This window comes from Elephantulus edwardii, unplaced genomic scaffold (assembly GCF_000299155.1).
Source record: "Elephantulus edwardii isolate Elephantulus edwardi_28Jun2011 unplaced genomic scaffold, EleEdw1.0 scaffold00062, whole genome shotgun sequence".
Lineage (NCBI taxonomy): Eukaryota > Metazoa > Chordata > Mammalia > Macroscelidea > Macroscelididae > Elephantulus > Elephantulus edwardii.
The window spans coordinates 15,450,490-15,457,423 of NW_006399812.1; the positions used below are offsets into that span (position 1 = coordinate 15,450,490).

Here is a 6,934-nt window from a genome sequence, read left to right on the forward strand (position 1 = left end):
TTTTAAAAAAATTAAAAAAAAAAGAAAGAAAAATAATAACGAGAATGGTTGGATGGTTGTACAACCTGAATCTAATCAACAACACTGAATTTATATGTAGAAATTGAGATGGTATCTTTTGCTGTATATATTTTTTCCACCACACATGAAAAAAATGAAAAGGAGTTAATAAAATCACTCACATGCACATATATGTACATTCTGGCATGTGCATGCGTGCACACACACACTGCTCTCCACTTCTCCTATTATAGGACCTTTGCACAAGTGCTCTGCTTGCATAGTCCTTGGGAGTTGTACTGTTAATCTAAAAGCTGTGCCTCTCTGCTCATTCAAATCCAAAGGCAACTTCACAAAAGAAAGAAGAGCAATCTTCTGTGTGATTTATAGTCTTGGAAACCCAGCGGAAGGTCAACTGTTACTCAAGCCAATGAGAAATATGTTAGAGAGGCTATGGAAAATTAGGAACTTCATTCATTGCTGGTGAGAATATCAGAGTTATCATTGCTGTGCAAAGCAGTTTGGCAGTTCCTCAAAAAGCTGAATATAGAACTACCACATGACCCAACAATCTTAATCCTAGGTATACACCCAGCAGGCATGTAGGCAGGAACACTGACAGAAACTTGTACACCAATGTTCACTGTAGCACTTTTCTTAATACTCCAAACCACAAAGTATAGCCTAGCCTAGTGTTAAGGAGCTTCACTGCCAACCCAAAGACTTCTAGTTCAAATCCACCAGCTACTTCATGGGAGAAGGCTGAGAAATCTTTTTCTATGAGATTTACTGCCTCTGAAAACCCACTGGAGGTTCCACCTTGATGGTACACAACAACAACAAAAACAAAAAGTATAAAGGAATTAAAAATCCATCAATAGATGAAGATGTATTGAAAAACAAAAAACAAAACCACCTATGATATATTCATAGATTATTACTCAGATTGAAGAGAAATGAGGTTCTGATCATATCACAAGGATGAATCTTGAGAACAGCATGTTGCAGCAATATTGTAAAATGCTGTAAAATGACATATATAGTATACACAGTCCTCCAAGGGAGGGTCAACTCCAACTGAACTGCAGTGAAAACTCAATGCTGTTGAGTCAGAACTGACTCATAGCTTATCCTCTAGTAGTTTTCTGGAGGTTGTAAATTACAGGGGAGAAGACTTTTCATCTTTATCCAGTGAAGCAGCTGTTGGATTCCAACCAGCAGAAGGATTAGCAGCCCAACTCTTATTTTTTAAGTTTAAATACCTAGTCACATATCTCTTTTAAACAGTTTTCTCTCTCCTCTGTTTCAGTGCAGTATACGTTATTAAACCCATCTTACTCAGTCTCTCCCCAACCCCAAGGTCAGTCCCATTCTACAACAGTGGCACCATGCAATATTTGTCCTTTTGTGACTGGGATATTTCACTCAGCATAATGTTCTCCTGAGTCAACCATTTTGAATAATATTGCATGAGCAGCCCAACTCTTTTAGGACTAAGGCATCCAAACTCCCTTGGTCCACAATGACAAAGGAGGAAAATCCTGCCCTTCCCTCTAACTGAAATATTCTTCTCATCTGTCTGCCTAGCAAAAATCCTCATAAACCCATTATTGTATAAATAAAAGGATAACTAGTATAACATGCATGGGGATCCAGGGGAAGGAAGCGGTGGGAGCAGAGGGGTCAGGATGGGTAGGGGTGAAATCATAGGGTTTCACAATTTGGTGGGGAGAGAGAGAGAGGGTATAGGAAATAGGAGAGACCCAGTGGGGACCTAAAAAGACAGAGTAATGGTAGGTAAAGTTCAATGGTGAGTAATTTCATAAAACATAATAAATGGAATGATTGTATGAAACATGATGTGAATCCAGGTAGTGTGATACACAATGTACACAGACTTTGTAAGCAAACCAATATAAAACTTTTTTAAAAAAGGAAAAAATCCTTGCAGACTAGAACTAGTACACTGTTATAATCTTTCAGAGCATCTTGGGCCTCTTTCTTGGATTGTCAATGAAAATGGTAGTTTAAAAAACTATTTCTGAACAAAGAGCTCACTAGATGGCCTGGTGGTGGTTTTAAGCCTGGTTGTAAGTGCAAGTTCCATGTGGCAAACTGTTCAGGGACAGTGTTTCTATCATTTGTTGTTGAGCAGAGTTATCACTGAACAATTATCATAAATTAATCTTAAGGAAGGAGGACAAACCAGCTACAGAGGACACTGGCTAGACCTGTTGGGTGTGGACAAAGGCTTGCCCAGACAAGGCCCAGCGAATGTTGGAGAAGCTTGACAGAATGGTTAGCACACCAGCGGATAAATAGTAAAGGCAAAATTATAATTTTATGTTGTTGTTATGTGCTGTCAAATCAGAAAACTCACAGCTGACTCTCCAAGGGGTTTTCAGAAGCTGTAAATCACACAGGAGATTACCTATTTTTCTCCCGTGGTGACTCTAATCATGTGCCCGTCGGGCTGGCAGCCCAACTTCTTACCACTAAGCACCAGAGCTCCATACAAGGTTACGAGCATCACAACAGAATTTAATTTTCAGGTCAGAACTATGAAGGCAAACATGAGTGGTTTCGATGAGACTGTGTATCTCCATTTATTCTTGTCCACTCCCCCCCCCAATGTTTTTAGATAATGATTCCTCGAAACAGTCTCACAGGTTTCGTCGCTCGAGTGATGAAGAAACGTTTCCTCTTTCAGAAGCTTAATATTTTTGAACAATAAGAATTGCTAAAGAGGAAGCAATCAAACCAATCAGTTAAAAACTGTCCTCCACCCAGAGCACTGCTTTCAGATCCTCCCTTGAACTAGATTGCTGCTCATTTTCAGAAATCCATGTATCTTAAGCTGTTCATCTCGAAACCACAAGGGAATTGATTTGGAAACTCACTTCATTTCACCGTAAAAACGAACCACCACCTGCAATTTTCCCAAATATGACATCAATAAAAATCCTATGCTGGGATTTTTTTGCTTCACTCATTTTTTTATTTATTTTTTTTTTTAAGTTTGCAATTGCACACTGCATTGCTGTGAAAATCCCAGTGAAAATCAAATAGAGGCCAGTCCTTTTGAGAGAGGAGCCCCTTCCCGCGCTTGGGCGATTAAGTATCGGGCACCGTTCGTCCTGGGAGGCGAGTGTTTGTCAAAGACGCTCTGAGTCCTAGCGAATGTGTTGAAATCAAAACAGAAATTAGTGACTTAAAACGTTGAGAAGACAACTACAAAAAAGTGTTGCTTTTATAAGGCTTTGGTTCTTCAGTGCCTCCAACTTTTAACAACCGAAGCGCAGAGCTCCGGAAAGCTGCGGTCCCGCGTGGACCAGCACCAGTGGAGGACGTCCGCCACACCTACCCGCCTCACCCACCACGCCGGCCGCTCGGAGGTCACCGCCTCCACCACGTGCCCGCCCTCTTCAGTCAGCCCATCTACGATTGGCTGGAGGGGCTGCCCGTCGCCAGAGGAGGGAGCGTGAGTCGTAAGCGGATGTTCCTATTGGTTGTTGGGGCGGTGGCAGCGCGCGCCTAGAGGGGAGGGGAAGCTGGACTGCGGCGGCGGAACGGGCGGAGGTTGCCGGTTTCGTAACCGTCGCTCCTCCTTGCTGACTCTCAGGCTGCGAGGCCTGGGTCGGGTAGGGCCGTGCGGGGCCGCTCGGAATAAAGGCCGCCTACGGGCGGGCTGTCTGGAAGCGCAGGTAAGAGGTTGGGCGGGCTGACGGGGCGAAGAGGGGGAGGCCGCGGCGGAGCCGGGCGCTTGCGTGGGCGCAGGCCGGGCTGAGGACACCCAGCCGGGCCCGAAGCGGCTGGCTCGTCCGGAAGGCCCCGCGCAGCCGGCAGTGCGGGCGGCGGCCCCGCGCGGCGTCTGATGCAACCTGCCGGCAACACCCCGCGGGGGCGCTGAGCTCATCGCTGGCCGCGGCCCAGCTCGCTGGGCCACCCTCCGGGTCCCGCCTGCCAGCTCCCCCGGGCGCCCCCGGCCGCCGGGGACCAGGTGGAAGATGGGGTGTGCCCCTGCAAGACCCGGCCCTCTGCGAAACGTGCATTTTTAACTGCCTGGCCTCGAATCGGCCCCAGGGGACCTCGGGTGTTTCCAGAGTTGCAGGAGGTGGGACCGACTCTTCTTTCCAGGCCCACAGAGGACGTTTCCTGGCCTGCTAAAAGCGACTCCCTCTGGGTGGCTTGAGAATTCAGGAGTTCATGGGATACTAGCTGATCCGTAAATGCGCGACTTTGGAGAAAGAGTATTTTGCTTGTTTGTGGCGCTCTAGTTTGATTATCTTTCAGTTCACTACTTAACCCAGGTTAGATGGACACACGACTATCTCGGGTTGAGTAGAAAACAGGAGGGCAAGAAAATGACTAGTTGGACAAAGTAAGGCAGACAGCTAGCTCGACAGAGGATGGGCATGCTTTTTTGAAGGGAGGGTTTCTCAAGTCACCTGCTAGGCTTCTACCCTCAGAAAGTGTGTTTGGGGGGCGGGGTGGTGTTGGACTGTAACCCTTGTTTGAAGTTTCTACTATAATGTGTCACTTTTAGAAAGATTTTTAACATTAGTGGTTCACACAAATAATTGGTAGTTTTGTCTCCCAGATTACCGTAACTTGGCTCCTTATTTGATAAATTTTAGCTTAATCTTTGATTCAAATAGTATATATGACCCTTGCACATACACCACACGTTTTTTTTTTTTTTTAAATAAAGTATCTTTATCATGGACCTGTTCTCTGTCTAGGAGTTCTTGCTCTTTGCAAGTTAAGATCTGTCAGCTGGTGCCACTGGGATTGTTTTGGGGTAAGCAGTTGTTAAAGGGGATTCTGTTTTTGGGAAAACAGGAGACTAAATGACAAGATGCTAATGAGCTGGTGAGGATGGCATTGGATAGGGCTAGGTTCATAGGGTGACTGTGAGTCAGATTTTGACTTGATGGCAATCAACAACTATGTAGCTGAAGGATTTTTTCAGTTTCTTAGTTCCTGTTTATGGTGGACCCAGTTGATGGGTTCAGTTATTTTTGCCACCCACCTAAGGAGGGTGGAGAATGAGTAGAAACAACTTCACACTTAAAAGGTTCTTAAATCCACAGGAACACATCATAATTGTCAGTAAGGCTCTCTGATCTTACTGAGGTGGTTTCAGCTCTGGGGAATGAAACACACATCTGAAGGCCCTGGTGAAGATAAATAGAACCTCAGGGCTTGAATTTGTTCTTACAGGCACAGATTGCCTCACCTGTCACAGGAATGGTGAATGCAGAGTAGTCACAATTTGAGGTCTCATTTATTGTATATAGTTGGAAGGGGTCCTTCCATGTGTTCTTGTGCCGGTAGGAAGGGCATTCGGCCCTTTCCTGGCTTTCCACTCCTGTTAGTCATACCTGTCCACCTATATTTATGAACTGAGAATAGATGTATATACTTTGATGCTGTGTATACAGTATTTTAAAAGGTGACATTAACAAAGAAAAATGAATATGTATTCTGCTTTTTTACCCCGTGGGATCACTTAATTCACTGACTTCTGCCTGCTTTGGATCATGTAGCAAGCAATGCCAACTAAATGGAAATCCTATTCATTTGATAGCTACAGAATTTACTTGCTTACCTAGACTTGCTGTAGCTAATACAGAGCTTTTGAACCCTGATAATAGATGCCTAAGAATATAAGGTTATTCATTGGAAAACATAACTGTGCATGGTGCTAAGGGTATGGGCTGAAGACTAGAACCAGCAAGTGGAACTGTATTTTTACAGACCTGAGTGTGTCTTAAGAAAGTTTAGGTACTAAGATTAATGTGCTCTTAACACTATTTAATTTTGATGTTTAAGGTATTTTAATGTTAGAGAGTATCATTTTTATGTAAGATTTGTAAGAAAAAAATGTACTCTTAGCCTTTTATGCTAGTTTTCAGCAAGTATCTTTTGAGCACTGTTGTGTGGTAAACTCTGCATTAGGTGCAGTCCTTGGGTGTGCAGAGGGTTAAGAACTTGAACTGAAAGACTGACAGTTGAAATCTTATCTGGTGTGCTAGGAAGGGAGACCCGACACCTGGGTCTGAAAGGTCACAGCCTCGACAGCCTTGTGGAGCAAGGTTCTACCCTGACACTTGAGATTGGTATGAGTTGAACTTGATTAGATAATAACTCTTTAGTTTGGTTACTGGGCATATAAAGATGAAAAGACACAACCCCACTTCGAACTTAATCCACCAGGAGATGGACTCTGGATGGATTGACCAGGGAACTGGGAGAACGACATGAATAGAAAGCACAAGTAGTGGTTGAGGTACGTAGAATGAGGAGACAGATTGAGGAGAGAATTGGAGACTTACGTAGAATGAGGAGACAGATTGAGGAGAGAATTGGAGACTTGGATTTGATCAGCTAGGCAGGAGTTGCAGAAGACTTGAGTAGGAAAATGAAACGTGCACAGGTTTGAGTGTTAGTTCACTCTGGGAATGAACCAGAGGGGACTGTGGTGCCCCTGAGAGATGATGTCAGCCTGAGGTAATTTCTTTGGCCTTGGGACTGGAGAGGAGTGACGGATATGAGGTTTTTGTTTTTTTAAGGTAGAATTGTAGCACCCATCGATTCGAATAAAAAAATATATATATTAATATTTTACACTTTCTTGAGGCTATCGAATAGAAAAATTGACACATATGGAAGAGGAATAGACTTTGACTAAGAAAACGGAATGACCTAATTGTGTTTTTGTTTGAGGGAGAGAAGGAGATTAGCTGATTGTGCTAGGTATATGGTGGGGGGAATGTAACTTGGTTTGGAAAATTCTTTTTTTTTTTATCTTTTTAAAATTTTTTTTATTTTATTATTTTTGTGTGCGTGTACCGTCAAATCAGATCTGACTGGTACAGGAGGAGATTGTCCCTCCTTCCCTGGCAGAGCATCTGGTGGATTCGAACCGCGC

General features: G+C 43.8%; 1 pseudogene across 1 annotated transcript in view; it reads left to right on the plus strand.

Annotated features, from left to right (window-relative positions):
* The window catches only part of LOC102847316, a 110,185-nt pseudogene that overhangs the window by 98,275 nt on the left and 4,976 nt on the right, over nucleotides 1-6,934 (plus strand). The window contains exons 2-4 of the transcript XR_438897.1: nucleotides 3,273-3,481; nucleotides 3,528-3,687; nucleotides 6,039-6,059. The product of XR_438897.1 is annotated as an uncharacterized LOC102847316 (transcript). The remainder of the gene's footprint in view (nucleotides 1-3,272; nucleotides 3,482-3,527; nucleotides 3,688-6,038; nucleotides 6,060-6,934) is intronic.